This window comes from Peromyscus leucopus, chromosome 6 (assembly GCF_004664715.2).
Source record: "Peromyscus leucopus breed LL Stock chromosome 6, UCI_PerLeu_2.1, whole genome shotgun sequence".
Classification (NCBI taxonomy): Eukaryota; Metazoa; Chordata; class Mammalia; order Rodentia; family Cricetidae; genus Peromyscus; species Peromyscus leucopus.
In genome coordinates this window covers 50,856,063-50,872,715 of record NC_051068.1, presented here as the reverse complement: position 1 = coordinate 50,872,715, position 16,653 = coordinate 50,856,063, and the positions used below count along the sequence as shown (strand labels likewise).

The window sequence follows — 16,653 nt, the reverse complement described above, 5'->3', positions numbered from 1 at the left end:
CATTTCACTTTTAAATTGTGACTTTAAAAACTTTATAAATTTTGTAGTTAGATTTTACTTGTAAAGTATATATTTTGGATATGTTGCTTACATTATATTGCACATCTATGCTATTAGATGATATAGCTTTCATATTCTATTTTTAATAACCAAATTACCATTTCTGTTTGCTTACTCATGACAGAATTATTTATTAATCACTTTTAAGTTTAGATATTCTGGCTACTTCCAATAACATTTTCTAGTTCTAAATAATTCTTCAATGAATAGCTTAATGTTTTTAGCTTCCGATTTCTATTGATTATTTAATGAGAATAGATGGTGCAAACGCATCGAATACATATCTTATGAGTCGTGATACACATAAACATATTGTATCTAATGAAAAGTTTATATGCATTTACAGTGCCATCATAGTAAGTTAGCATACTAGGCTTACTGAAACCAGTCCATAAATTAGTGGTAGGATTAAAAATTATTGCCATATAGTGAATAGGTAGCCTGAACTGGCCCTCTCCTGTAATCAAATTGGTTACTACTTTAACTGTCATCAGAGAGTCTTCATCCATTGACTGATGGAAACAGTTGCAGAGATCCACAGCCAAGCACTGGGCCAAGTTCACAGAATCCTGTTGAAGAGATGGAGCAAGGATTGATTGTACAATCCAGGAAGGACAAGGTCATCACAAGGGAACCCACAGAAACAACTAACCTGGACTCGTAGGAGCTCACAGACTCTGGATGGATAATTAGAGAGCCAGCATGGGACTGACCTAGGCCCTCTACATATGTGTGACAGATGTGTAGCTTGATTTAATTGTGGGACTTCTACTAGTGTTGAAAGAAGGGCCTAATGCTTTGTTTGGCTTCCAGTATCCTATTTCTCATACTGGGTTGCCTTGCCTAGCCTTAATATATGAGGAGGAGCTTTGATATAGGTATGGATAGGATATAGATATGATAAGATAAAAGGGTAGATTATTGAACCTACTTTTAAAGAGCAACAACTTGTTTGAAATGTTTTGCATTGCTATGGATTTTGGCTTATTGACACAAATTGAAAGTAATTTTGTTATATTGTATGTGTATTTCCACTCTTGTTTAAGGTATTGTGTTTATGTAACTCATTTGAAATTGTCATGTATAATTAAGAAATACAGATTAATAATTAGTCATCTATGATAGTCAAAGTTATAGTTATGTTTGTTAAGTTTTCTAGGTATGCATAGATATATTTCAGTTAGGTAGGTAATCTTCAAACACTTCAAAGACTGACAGAATATGGCATTTAAAATGTTTTAAAAACTTAGGTTTCCTGGACAGTGAGACACATCTGCTCCTGACAGCACCAGTTTACTTCAAGGAGGATTATGGGCATTGAAGAAACTCATTATGGAATTTGCTTTCTTTGTGACAAAAATTAGCCACTGGGCAAAAACTACCCTTGTGTCAACTGATTGACAAAATGTTGTATCGACTGGACATGCAGGAACCATAGGAAGGTAACCACTGAACCTTGCTTGGCAAAATGGTCCTTCAGGTTCCTGCTTCACAGGAGAAATTGCCAGACATTCTACAGGACACAGAGAAAAGAGCCTGAGAGACTGTAGGCCTATGTAGCTGAAGATGGATGCCCCAAAGTTACAGAGGAACATTGGATAACTGTCCAGGCAGCTGTCTCTGTCATTCTAGAATTTTGGAAGTTGCTTACAATGCATTTCCTGTTTATTTAGGCAATATTATATCCTTCTGGGGTCTTTGATGTAGTTGAAGACTAGATAGTTAAAATTTTCCTTGGTTATGATAAAAGATAAATTAGATATGATATTTTAGACTCACAGATATAGGATAAATATTTTTTTTAATTTTGCAAAATACAAATAGACCAGATATTGTAACTGTAATTCTTGCTAGATATATAATTTTACTAGGTTAAAGTTAAAAACCTTCCTTTTGTTTAGAAAGAAAAGGGGAAGTGATGGGGGGGTGTCTTTTTATATGCTGTGAAAAAAATATGTTGCTCTGATTGTTTGATAAATAAAGCTATTTGGCCAATGGTGAGGCAGAATAGGTTTAGGGGCGACATTCTAACTAGAAAGGAGGAAGGAGGAAGGCAGAACTGAGGAGATGATGCTGCCAGCTGCCACCATGAGTAGAGAGGACAGGGGAATCCTTGGTTGATATGTAAAACGAATAGAAAATCTCTTAAGGGGGGGGATACTGGTGAGCCACGAGCCACATGGCAAAGTATAGATTTAAAGAAATGGGTTAATTTAAGATGTAATATCTAGCTAGTGAGAAGGCTGAGCCAATAGGCCATACAGTTTTAATTAATATAAGCTTTTGAGTGATTATTTTATAAGGAGCTGTGGGGTCTGTGGGGCTGGGCAGGAGTGGAGAAAACTTTATCTACAGAGCTTCGTCCTACTTCCACTTGATATGACATGCTTTGTTGACACTCTTCAGAGGCCTGCCAGCTTCTGAAAAGAAACAGAGGAAGAGTGGATTCAGGGGGGAGTGGCTGAAGGGAGGCAAGAGAAGTGGAGAAAGGGGAAATTACAGTCAGGATGTAAAATAAATGAATAAATTTAATTAGTAAAATTTTTACCACTATAATGGCTATAGAATGATTTTTCAAGAAAACTTTGAATTATAAATTTTTTTCTAGACATATTTTATCTTAATAAAAATATTCATTTATGTATCTATTTGTTTAGTTTTTGCTAAAATCAGATCTTACTTATTGTCTTTGCTGTCCTGGAATTTTGCTTTGTAGACCATCTTTCTTTTTATTAATGCATTCCATTAAGATACTCTCATCATATCCTTCTCCAATGTGCTTGAATGAATATGTTTCCTGTAAATCTGAGGTTGATATATTTATCATTGTTAAAGGAGTAAGAATGTGGGTAAAACTGGCAAATACAGCATGTGCTAGGAACACACATGCCTACCTTTCATTTTAATATCAATGTGACATAGGTATTACTATTACATAAAAATAATTGAAATTAAAAGTATCATAAAGTTAGCTTAGACTAAAAACAGTAATAATAATAACAACAAAAAAATATTTGATATATTGTTTTCCAAACATGTATTATTTTCCTGTCATTCAACTGCCTAGGTAATAAAATTCTTTTCATCTATTATATCTAATTTAAATATTCTTCACAGGTTTTGTTACTATTCAGATAGATACTTCATTATTTAAAAGTAACACAGTCAGTGAGCTCTTTGTGGTGACATCACCTCTCATGCCTGCACTCAGGAGGTTGAGACGGGAGAAACAATCATTTGAAACTTGCTTGGACCAAGAAGGAAGACCCTGTCTCAAAACGATAAAAGAACAAACACATTGAACAAACACATTGAAAAATATTTCCCTTGTAGTAACATGTTTGTGGAATTTGTTAATGTGGAAGAATATGTGGGAGACATTCTTTAAAATCAGAATAAAAGGAGTTAAATTTGGAAAAATATTTAAAAAATGAAGTGACAGTTAAAGTTGAATCTAAACAAAATTTACACCTTAAGCATGTGTGAAAACTTATTGCATTTATTCAGCAAATACGCAATTAACTTGTAAAGGAGCTACATGCTGAGTAGATGAGGCAGAATAACACTGCATGAAAAAGTAGTATAAAGTACATAAAAATTCTTATGCAGAAAATGTGTGATCTAATGCTGTAGAGGAGGAAATTATTTAATAATCTGGTAGAGAAGCAAAAGAAAAGATCATACACATATGAATGTAAGACAGAAGTACTTGAAGTTGATGAAAATGTTTTTTATTCTATTTTTTAATTGGTAAACATTTTTATACATTTATGCAATGGATTTTAATCATTTTCAACTCCTTGCCCATGTTCTGGCAAGACACTCTAAACTCTGAGGGTTTTGAGGCATTACTACTTTGTTAGCTGAGCATAGGTACATTAGAATACACTTTAGTTGTTACTTTTTGAGTTGCTTTTATGTTCCTAACATTGAGGCAGGTATTTTCCATGTTTTCTCTAATTCTCACATTTCATTGTGATTCCACCTATATATTGGAATCTTATGCTTCAAAGAAAGCAGTAACTGCTTTACTTTAAAACTAGTTAAATGGATTTATCTGGTGTAAACCTAAGTATACCAAACCCAGAGTCTAGGTCCATACTGTTTCTCTGGTTGGTTGGGAAAAAATTCAGATACTGTCATGTGTTACAGAGACAAATTGCACTGTATTAAACGCTCTTTTGAGAAGACATACCCTGTGGCTGACAGTGCAAGAGAGAAAACGTTTGGAAATCTCTCCAACCACAGCTCTCACCCCCAGCATGGTAATACTGGAGAGGTTTTTTCTCCCCTTCTTCTGTTTTCCTTTTCTTTTCTCTTCCTTTCTTTTTTCTCTCTTGTTATTTCTTTCTTTCATTTTTTTTTTCTGAAAATATGGGTGAAAGATGGAAATATCTTAAATGATTGAATCAATGCTTTGAAGAAACCAGCCCAACAGAGGTAATACCTATGCCTCGGATGCTACCTCCAAGAAGCATAAACATTTAAAAGAGCAGCAGCTACTATTGGTGGTTTAAAAGGGTTTCTTAACTTTTTTGGGATAGAAATAGTGATTTTTGAAGTGGGGGACATAATATAAAGTCTCCCCAATTTTTATTAGTTGGCCTAACAAACGAGTGGTAAGGATTTAGGAAGTACTACCAACTCTGCCCAGGTAGTTCATCGTTGGTACACCTCTTATGGTGCTGTGAGCAGCAAATTGTAAGCCTGCCTCTGTCTTCTAAACTTTGCTTTCAGTTAGTGAGCTTTAATATCTCAACTTCTAAAACATTTTAGTATGCACTAGGTTGAAAAATTAGCAGAATTATTCTTGACTTTCAATATTTCTATAAAAATGAACATACTGCTTATAGAAAATACATTAAATATCTACAGTGAGCTAATATAAAATATTCAGTGGAGACAGCACTATCTATCAGCACTGTCTGTATTATTCTCATTATTTAACTAACATTTTAGATTTTTAAACATTAAACCTTTGTCCTTTTCAATGAGATTCTGTTCAGGTCTTTATATATCAGCAGAGTCTCTTCTATTGTTCTGAATGAGCATCCATCATATTGAAGTCTGCATTAATTCTTCTTTTCTTCTCCTTCTCATTCTCCTTCTCTTCTTCCTCCTCCTTTTCCTCCTCCTTCTTCTTCTTCCTTTAACCATATAATTAGAACCAATATTTTTGGCTCAAGATGTTGTACCAATTTCAGAAGTTTTTCCCTGGGTACTCCTCAAAAGTTTAGCAGCAACTATTATTTAATTTAAAAGTTTCATGGGTGACTGTGCAAGCTGTGACTGGAGAACCTAATTTATGACTTCAAAAGTAATACCTGGAAACAGGAAAGAATTCAGGACAGAAAGGCACTTGCAAGAGATGACAACTATTGAATATCGGTAATTTTGTGACTCTCATGAAGCATTCTGAATTAAGCTGAAGATAAGTCCTATAGTCTGGACTCCATGACTGATGGTATACATTTCATCTCAATGAAAGTATGAGGGACTATATATGTAAGCATGTATAAATACTATTACTTTCTCCATTTATTCTCAACAGCGTATTTACCTCTATATTTTATTTTGAGAAATGCTTGTAAGTGAAAAGAATTTCTCTTCATGCATTTTTATCATGTCAATATGTAATGTCATAATTTTAAACAATCAAATTTTATCTGAAGTACTAGACAAATAATAAGCACATGTCATTGATCACTCATTATATTCTGAGCAATATTTTAAGTTTTTTGAAGTTCACTTTCATCACACAGTGATATAAATTTATCTTTCAAAAATGAGGCAGAAGTAAAAGGAGTTGGCAAAGGTTAAATAGTTGAAGTAGAAAAGTTGGCTTGGGGAAAAAGTCATAGCAGTAACAATAATCAGGGCTCAACCAAAGGAAATTTAGAATAAATGCACAATTAAAGCATGGACTTCATGTGTTGCATTCCATGCTCAGTGCTATATCTACTTTGGAATCTATTGGCATAGAATCCAAACTCTGCAGGTAGATTATAACTCAGTTTTTCTGTCTGTAAGAACAGAAAGAAGGGGGAAGGCTGGGAGGAGTGGAAGGAGGGATGAGCAAGGGGTCTGTGGTTGGTGTGTAAAATGAATAGAAAAAATTCTTAAATTAAAAAAAAAAAAACAGAAAGTTACCATGTGGAAATCAGAATTGTCTAGATTTAAGTTGTTTCTTTTCATAAGATGACAAAGTTCCATTTAAATTTATAAATCATTGATTTTAATAGATAAATTTCAGTCTGCAAGACACAGAATACAGGACCAAGAGTGACTGCAAAATAGTCAAGACTTAATCTGTCATACAAAGAAAAATGAAGACAACCAAGTGCTGTGGTTGGCTTTATAGCTTGTATGCCAGGACCAGAATCTCTCACATTAATTTAGCTCTCAGGGTTATAAATGGTCTCTTAGTTAGGCTCAAGAAACAAGATATATGCATGGAATAACCCGTATATTTATGTATCAAATATATAGCAACTTTCACATAAATCTAACAATTTTGCCCCTGAATTCTGTGACTTGGCTACTACTATAATCAAAACAACCCAAAACATATTTATGCTTTCCTGTTAGTATTATAGAAAGAAAGAAGAGAAAGTCAGAAACAGTATAATGTTAGCTAGTCTTGATCAACATTTGACACTCTCCAAGATGTCTACACACTTGATTTCTGAGTTTTTAGATAGAACCACCAGATTTTGTTTCAATAGATTCATCAAGGTCAGGATATTACCCAAGCATCCATCAAGGCCAGGTTCTCATAGCATCACCTCTGAATCACATTATATTAACTGAAATTTCTAAAATTTTAATTGAATATTTCAAGTAACTAATTGCACCTACAACATGAATATTGGTCTTTTGGTCATTATAATATTTTATTAAATGCAGTTTGGTGAGGCCTTCCCCAGCTCAGTCTTAGGGGAATAGCAAGGACTCCCTCTGCTCTGAGTACAGAAGGTGACCTTCTGTGCAGAAACTGTGACCTAACCACAGCTTTCTCTTCCCAGATGACTGCATCCTGAGACAATGTACCTACAGAGACTACCAACCAAAATTTGCTAACATACCTCTTTCTTCAGTTTTATATACTAGATCTGCTTCAGCGTTCATCTATATTATAATAAAATCCCCAAGTTTCTGGGCTGTTAGTGCATCTCAAACACAGTGCACATAGTATGCAATCCCAGCTTTCATGTATGTGTATCTCTTGTTTTTTTATTCAGTCACTCCAGTCAGGTCAGTCCTAAAGCCATATAGGTCACAGCATGGCATACATTTCTGTGTATACAACTATCTGTTGTCTCAGGGCAGACCTCAAATGAATATCAGCAATTTCAAATCTGAGAGGCACCATGGCCAATCAGAGTTACAAGCAAATGGTCAATCTGTGAGTCCTATGGGAAAGTTTTGATTGATGAAACACAACACCAAAAAAATTTCAGGGAAAAATATCATATTTAACAATCTTAACCTTTATAGTATAAAAAGATTGGGAAACTAATTTACTTGAGATAGAGGAGTCCCAGGTGTCATTAAATATGCTAGTGAATGTCAAGGATATCAAATTTTGAAAGTTGAACTTGCTAGTCACAAAATCTGTAGGCTTAATTTTCCCAAAGCTTATATTAAGGAAATTGTCATTAATTTATAAAGGAAGAAAATGATAAACTTTTGTCACTCAAGACTCTATTTCTCTTCTCTTCATTCTTTCCCAAATCAAGATTTGCAAGTAGCTGATAATCAGTAGTTAATAAGTGTTCATTGTATAATTAAACAAATGAATATAGCTAGAAGCATTCTTAAATTGAAGACAAATATTTGAAAGTGCAGCTCAGTCCATTCATCATTTTGGGGTTGATTACCTGCCTACAGTCCCGAGGCATGCTTTGTGGAAGACAGTGAAAGATGAGTCCTGGTGGTTCCAGCAGGACAGCAGCCAGAGTGAGAGCACACACTTGCATTATTGAGGACAGACACCTGCAGTAGAGAGAAGTAAAAGGTTTTGTAGTGTAGTAGTTAAGAAAACAGGCCTTGGAGATGCATGTGCTTTTTTTGAATGTAGATTATTGCTGTAGCTGCATGATGATGGTCTAACAATTTTGTCATGCACAGTTAGAAGCTTTATCCACCTACCATTCCAGTGAAAGACTTGTTGCCCCACCTTTTGAAAGTGGCCAAAAGCAATTAAGAGACTCAATAAGCTTTTCAGGCTTACTTCCCATTCCCTTGCTACAATCACAGCTACTGATTTCCTTCTGTGTTGTTCCTTCCTTCTAATTGAAGCAGTCCCTCCGGGTGAGGGAGGTGGGAAGCTCATATGACTCAGGAATTCATAACATTTATGAGGCTTAGGAAGCTCTTGATATGTACAAGTTTCACAAGATGCCTCCCCTAGGTTTCTATCACTAACAACTCTTAACAAATTTTGGCCTCCCAACATGTCTCTGGTCTGTGCAGCACACTCTAGGCATGTGAATTTCATGAGCTGTCACTGATGTTGGGTTTCTCAGTGATGTGGCTGTGTAGAGTCACCTCATGATTCTGTAAGTAATCTCAGTAAGCTTACTGGTTCACTGAGCTAAAGTAGGTGGAATCACCTCTGAATTTATTGTTGGTACTCTTGGAAGTCAATGGAAAGTTGTTAACATCTCCTCAGGAAAAGTTATTTGATACTGACTAAGGCTGGCATTGAAATGTGACCAGACCTGAGACAATTCTGACATGTATTTGTAGCCCCAGGGCTCCCTCTGGAAATCCCTGAGACTTCCGATGTCATGATGAAACTAGATCCCTCCTTCTCCCTAAATTGACTTTTCCTCTCCTGCATAGATGACAATTCCAAAGGCAGATCCTAGTAAACAATGTGTTCCAGAATCTATCTCAGATTCTGCTGGGTATAACTCAAAACTATAACATATTTTACTCAAGTGAACACTGCTATTTTCAGTTCAAAAATGAAAATATAAATATTAATTCCACAGCAATTAATCTCACATTTAGTGGTATATTTTTGTTGCAAGACCTGTGACCAATGTAATTGATTACATTTTTATTTCTGCTCATTATTACAAAATTTACCTTGTGAAAACACTGGAATTTTACTTTACTTGTTTATCATTTATTTAATATATATTTTAGGGTTACTTGCTATTTAAATTATTTATTAATTAAATTTTAGCTTTTGACAGTTTCATAAATATAAATGATATACATATAATTTTCTAAATTGACTAGGTAGTGTTTTACAACTTCACACTCTTTCTCAAATTTGCTTTATTCTTCATCCAAACCAGGACAATCACACAACGTTATAGGGGAGCTGTGCTGTGATTTTCATTTTTAATTTTCTTTTTCCCTTCCTTTTGAACACATTCAGTTCAAACAATTTCCCGAGTTATGATTCCAGTATCTAAGCTTCATAACTGCCTGAATGTGGGACAAACAAGCCCGTTTCTTAATAAGGCATAGTGACTTGAAACCAAAAGAGATAGTAGAAAGCACTGTATTTCCTGGAAGGAATGCAGGTAAGCATGGGAAATATTCACCTTCAGAGGGAAAAAAATACATGTTTTTCAATTCCCAATTTGTATATTCTGTGCCAGCTATTTTGTATTCTTATAAATCTGTTTAACCTTATCAATTGGCTTTTTCACCCACAAAGAGATGAACATATTTTTAAAACTTTGAATTACTTTTCATTTACAAATAAAATCCATTTTTTAAAGTTATAGTTCTTGCAAATATAGTCCAGATTTTTTCCACTGACCAACTTTGCAATCATAAAAATTTATCTTTGTTTATAACATGTGCCCTAATAAGCTTTAACTATCAACTTGACACAGCCCAAAATTACTATGAAGGGAGTCTAAACTAAGTATTATTCAGAATAGACTGGCATGTGAGCATGTCTATAGGGGATTGTCTTGATTATTAACCTATATAGGAGTCAGGAGAGGCTGACTACTTGTGAGTTGTACCATCTCCTAGGTAAATGTTCCTTGTCTATACAAAACACCTAATTGAGGCATTGTGGTGGGTGCCTCTAATCCCAGTACTTTACTGGCAGAGGCAGGTGGATCTCTTTGAGTTTGAGATCAGCCTGCTGGTACATATAGCAACTTCCAGGCTAACTAGAGCTCCAGAGTGAGACCCTGTGCCTAAAAATTAAACAAGTAATTAAGTAAGTGAGTAAGTAAGTAAATAAATAATAAATGAATAAATAAATAGACTAGTTGAGCCTAAGTGAGCTAGAAACATTCCCCCATGATGGTTACTGAGACAAGTTCCTGCTTGAGTTCTGTTTGAGTTCCTTCCCTAACTTCCTTCAATGATGGGCTATGACTTGGAAATGCAAGCCAAACACACCCTTTCTTCCCTGGCGTTGCTGTGGTCAGAGTGTTTCATCACAGTAACAGAAAGGAAACTGGAATAGCACTGAATATTCCTTTCCTGCTCAATTCATTGTTGGATTTACCTGTGACATCACTGTTTCTCTGGCCTTTACCCACCCTACTCATTAACCTCCCAAAAGATGGTGTTTCCTGAAGCTTAAAAACAAAAACCTGGCCATCTGTATTGATGTCTGGGGCTGCGTTCTTGGTCCTACTGCAGCCATAGCTGTGTTCATGGTCTGTACTGTCACTAGAAACTTTGGGGAGGCCCATGATCTGTGCTTCCCTTGACTGTGAAGAACAAAGAAGCTACCACTGCTGTGATATCAATGATTCCAAGCACACAGCTGAGAGGGAGGAACGTGGAAGGCTTCTGTGACAATTCCTAACCCAACCTCAGCACCCTACCGACCCACCCCCCCATAGGTATCAGCCTAGATAGGAGGCCATTGAAGAGAACTCTTAAAACTTTGATGGAGATGCTGTATAGCTCTTCACAGTTGGTGGCTTCTGACACAGGTGCTGGAGGACAAGGACTCAATGCTATTTAAGAGGCAGGCCACTGAGAGTTATGACCATGCTCCATTGGATATATAGATAACACAAATTGAACTTTTTTCTTATTTTTATATCTATAATTGTGGGGGTGGGTCACAAGGGTAGATGACATTCATAGAAGAACTGGAAAAAGAGTAAAATTGGGGTACATGATAAGAAATTCTCAGACACTCAATAAAAAGTTTTTGTTGGAGCCTTCAACCTACAATTTGTCCTATCTACAATATGTGGTATGAAGGATGTCCTATGTACACTGTAAATATCTGTTGCTTTTATTATTTGATGAGTAAAGCTGCTTAGACCTATGGCAGGCCAGAATATAGCTATGTGGGAAAGCCAAACTGAATACAGGGAGAAAGAAGGGCAAAGTTGAGAGATAGGCCATCCAAGCCACCCAAGGAGCAAGATGCCAACAGACCAGTAAATGCTAAGGCCATGTGGCAAAATATAGATTAAAATAAAATGGGTTAATTTAAGTTGTAAGAGCTAGTTAGTAAAAAGCCTGAGCCATCAGCCAAATATTTATAATTGATATAAGAGAGTGAGTATTTTATCAGTGGTTGCAGCATCAAGCGGGATGCAGAAAAGCCTCCTGCTAATTTGGCACCCACTGTCTGGTTTGGATCCACATAAGACCTGAAAAAGCTTATAAAGGGGTTCCAGAACACATAAATGGAGCAAAAGACAGCTTGCTAATTGTGTCTTTCCTGTCCAGAGACACCTCAGCATTCATGCTTGAGCACAGTATGGTCGATTGCTGCCAAAATAAACAGGGGCATCTCCAAGCCACACCGTGCACTGCATTGGTGGGTTTAGCTGTTACTCATACACACAAAAAAGGTTTGTGGCTGCCTGCATGCTACCTAGTGACAACATGGACCCTGGAGTTGGGAGAGTAAGCTTGACTCTCCTAGGTACCTCAGCCATGTTGGGAAGTCGAACAAGGCAGAGTCAGCAGCCAAAGCTTCCACTTTGGTACTAGCCATGCCTACTTAGCAGTTTAAAACAGGTACTCATTGCATGAGTTTGAAATCTAGAGCTTATGCAGGGACGCTTGGCTCAGTCTGTGAGGAAGGGACTGGACCTGCCTGGACCGAATCTACCAAGTCGATCTCAGTTCTCAGGGGAGGCTTTGCCCTGGAGGAGGTGGGAATGGGGGGTGGGATGGAGGGAAGGGGAGGGGGGCAGGAGTGGGGAGAACAAGGGAATCCGTGGCTGATATGTAGAACTGAATGGTATTGTAAAATAAAATAAAATAAAATAAAAAACAGTGATCAGAAAAAGATTACAGATAACACAATAAAGATAGATTCAGATATAAGGGAAATTCTAAATGGGTCACAATGTGTTTTAAAATATATACATAGACTTAGCAGAGAGAAAAAAAAAGAGTATAAGCAGTTATAGAAATAAATAGTTGGCCGGGCAGTGGCGGTGCACGCCTTTAGTCCCAGCACTCAGGAGGCAGAGCCAGATGGATCTCTGTGAGTTCAAGTCCAGCCTGGTCTACAGAGTGAGTTCCAGGAAAGGCACAAAGCTACAGAGAGAAATTCTGTCTCGAAAAAGAAAAAGAAAAGAAAAGAAAAGACATAATTAGTTTTAAAAAATAAAGTCTTTAAAGATACAGTAAAAATAATATAAAAGAAATAGCCATGTAAAGAGGGAAAATACACAGAGAGTCTGGATTATGTATATTATATTTTTTAAAAATTGACTATTAATGAGCTAACTATAGAGAGATATTTGATTATGGGGGGTACTAAGTTAAACCAACGTATATTTTAAAGGTATCTTGACTTCAAAATAAGGATATGTTGCTTTGGAAAAGAGGTTGTGTCCCGCCTGGCCCACAGTCAGGACAAATCTCTCACACACAGTCCTGCAGCCTTTTATAAAATAATCACACAGAGGATTAATATTAATTGTAACTGCTGAACTTGCTAAAACAGGATGGGATAGTCCTTCAGGGTTCCTGATTTGTGAAAGAATCTGTCAGACATTCTGCAGGACACAGAGGGTAGAAACTGATGAATTTTGCCAAAATAGGCAGGGCAGTCCTTCAAATTTCCTGCCTCAATGAGAAATCTGCCAGACATTCTAGACATATAGGCTGAAGATAGATGCCCCAACATTGCAGAGGAACTTTGGGTGACTGTCCAGGCAGCCAGATGTCTCTGTCATTTCTAGAATTTTGGAATTTGCTTACAATGCTCTTCCTGTTTGGTAAGATAATATTATATCCTTCTGGTGTCTTTGATGGAGTTGAAGACTAGTTTTCCTGAGTTATGATAAAAGATATATTAGATATAAAACATTAAACTCACAAAGATAGGATAGATGATAGAATATGTTCTTTAATTTTGCCAAATACAAATAGACTAAATATTGTAACTGTAATTCTTGCTTGATAACTGTTTTATTATACATAATTTTGCTATGTTAAAGTCAAAACCTTCCTTTTTGATTAGACAAAGAAGGGAAAATGTTGTGGATGTCCTTCTATACACTGCAAATATGTATTGCTTTTATTGGTTGATGAATAAAGCTGCTTTGGCCTATGGCAGGCCAGAATATAGCTATGTGGTAACACCAACCTGAATACAGGGAGAAAGAAAGGCAGAGTCAAGAAATATGCCATGCAACCACCCAAGGAGCAAGAAGCCAGCAGACCAATAATGTCACAGCCACATGACAAAATATAGATTAATAGAAATAGGTCAGTTTAAGTTGTAAAAGCTAGTTAGCAACAAGTTTGAGCCATTGGGCAAACATTTATAATTAATATAAGCCTCTGAGTGAATATTTTATCAGTGGATATGGGACTGAGCAGGATGCAAAAAAGCCTCCAGCCATAGATGTTCTGAGGTATAGACAGTGTAGAGATTGTAAAAGCGACCAACCAATGTCTGGTCCACCTTGAGACCCATGACATGAAAAGTAGCTCACCCCTGACAAAATCAAGCATGACTGGCAAAATTAAAAAAAAAAAATCCTGATGATATTCTGGTATACTCATAGATTGGTGCCTAGCCCAATTGTCATCAGAGAGGCTTCATCAGCAACTGATGGAGACAAATTCATAGACCCACAGCCAAACATTTGACAAACCTTGTGGAATCCTACAGAAGTTGGGGAAGAAGGATTATAGGAGCCACAGGGGTCAAAGACACCACAAGAAATCCCACAGAATCAACTAAGCTGGGCTCATATGGGACTCACAAAGACTGAACCAACCACCAGGGAGCCGACATGGAACTGACCTCTGCATACAAGTTACAATTGTGTAACTTGGTCTCTGTGTGGGACTACTAACAGTGGGAATAGGGGCTGTCTCTGAATCTTTTACTGGCTTTTGGGACCCTTATCCTCACCCGGGGTTGCTTAGTCCAGCATTCAATTTGATATGCCATGCTTTGTTGATATTCTTGGGAGGCCTGCCTTCCTCTGAGTAGAAATGGTGAAGTGATTAAATGGGGGAAGGGGGACAGAGGGGAGATGTTGTGGGGGGACTTGGCAGGAGAGGTAAGAGGGTAAACAGTGGTCAGGTTGTAAAAATAAATAGAGGAAATATATATTAAAAATGTTATGTTTAAAAAAACAAAACAGGCCGGGCGGTGGTGGCGCACGCCTTTAATCCCAGCACTCGGGAGGCAGAGCCAGGCGGATCTCTGTGAGTTCGAGGCCAGCCTGGGCTACCAAGTGAGTTCCAGGAAAGGCGCAAAGCTACACAGAGAAACCCTGTCTCGAAAAAACCAAAAAAAAAAAAAAAAAAAAAAAAAAAAAAAAAAAAAAAAAAAAAAAAAAAAGAATACCACCATGATTTTCTCATCTTCAAGAATGTGGCATGGTCTTAGAATGTCTTCCTGAAGGACATTCTGGACGAGGCAATAATATCCAAGTTATAACATGAGATGTCCCATAACTTCTAAGGAACTAAATTGCAAGAGAGTTGACTAATAAGGATTCTTCAATTAGAAAGATACATTTATCCTGATTTAAAAAGATGTGTACTTTTATAAAAATACCAAAAGATACCAAATGGTATCTCTACTGAGGGAAACAAATGACACAGAAGCCAGTTTAAGTTTATAAAACATGGCAATGATATGGATGTCCCATATGAGTCAGATAAACATGGCTGACACTAGACATCTGTGATCTGTGAGTCAACACAAAATGGCTGACATCAGAAGTCCAATGATCCAAAACTGTGTACCAGTTGCTGCGCATAGTTGTGCTCCAGGCCTGGGTTTATGTGTCTGCCAGGGGCTGCATGCCTAACAACTTCAGCCTGCAGTGAATTTCTGATTTTCCTGTGAATCCTCAGAATTTCTTCAACCATGTCTATCTTGACATCAGAGTATAATTTAATTTTTATGTATCAGTTACACTTTATTTAAATTTTAAGCAATCTGTGTTAGTCAAAATTGCAAAGACTCAAGATAGAGTGATAAAACACTTTAGCATGAGGCAGGAGTTACAATCTTACATTCAAAATGGAAAAATGTCAACATGGGAATTTATAGAATCTTCATTTTCTTCTTCATTAAGAAAGAAAATTAGGGCCAGACAGTGGTGGCTCAAACCTTTAATCTCAGCACTCAGGAGGTAGAGCTAGGTGGATCTCTTTGAGTTCGAGGCCAGCCTGGTCTACAGAGTGAGGTCCAGGACAGGAACCAAAACTACACAGAGAAACCCTGTCTCAAAAAAGAAGAGAGAAAGAAAGAACAAAAGGAAGGAAGGAAGGAAGGAGGGAGGGAGGGAGGGAGGGAGGAAGAAAATTAGAATAATCATGTATCAAGAAAGATGTCCCTGCTAGGTGCAAGCCTTTAATACTAAAACTTGGGAGGGAGAGGCAGGCCAATCTCTGAGTTCAAGTCCAGTCTAGTCTACAGAGTGTGTTTCAGAAAATCCAGGGCTACTCAGAGAAACTCTGTATCAAAAAAATAATAAATAAAAAAGGAAGATTTCCCTTTATAGATATCAACATATCTAATATGTATATTCCTTGTATGTCAAGTACTCAGTCTTGCTGTATAAGTTTTACAGTGTGTAACTTGCTTACAGTTTGAGCATAGAGATGAGATAAAGGATAAGTTTCATTATTGTATATTTGTGAGAACTTTTAAGAGTTTCATTTAGAGTTTGTGCTATTCTGTAGGATAAACTATATTATATAAAAATATTGATTCTCTGTTTCTGTTACTAGCATTCAAAATTCAATATATGGACAGGGAAAAAGTTAAAAATAAGAATAATAAAATATCTTCACAGTTGTTTAGCAGAGACATGAAACTTATAGCAAGAGATTTGAGGATATTTGTTAGCTAATGAGAAAGTGAAATAATAAACCATACTTATAGGATATTAGAGGGCCCAGAGGAAGCACTGACTTAGAAAGAAGACAATGCAACCATGTTTAGTAATACTGGAATAAAGATAAATTGCCACTACCATCAGTAGATGGAGTAATTATAGCATCAAATCTCAAAGAATATGTCACAGAATACATTTTCGAAGATATTTTCTTTGGAATAGAGGGGAGATGACTCACAGTCATAAAGAGATGTATAAATTACATTTATAATCAACTACCTAGTAAGGCAAGTTAGACTGTTATTCATTT

General features: G+C 36.6%; 1 long non-coding RNA gene across 1 annotated transcript in view; it reads right to left on the bottom strand.

The window, feature by feature from the left end:
- The window catches only part of LOC114691702, a 318,223-nt gene that overhangs the window by 145,020 nt on the left and 156,550 nt on the right, over positions 1-16,653 (bottom strand). The window contains exon 2 of the long non-coding RNA XR_003734261.2: positions 7,941-8,055. This is a non-coding gene — a long non-coding RNA (uncharacterized LOC114691702). The remainder of the gene's footprint in view (positions 1-7,940; positions 8,056-16,653) is intronic.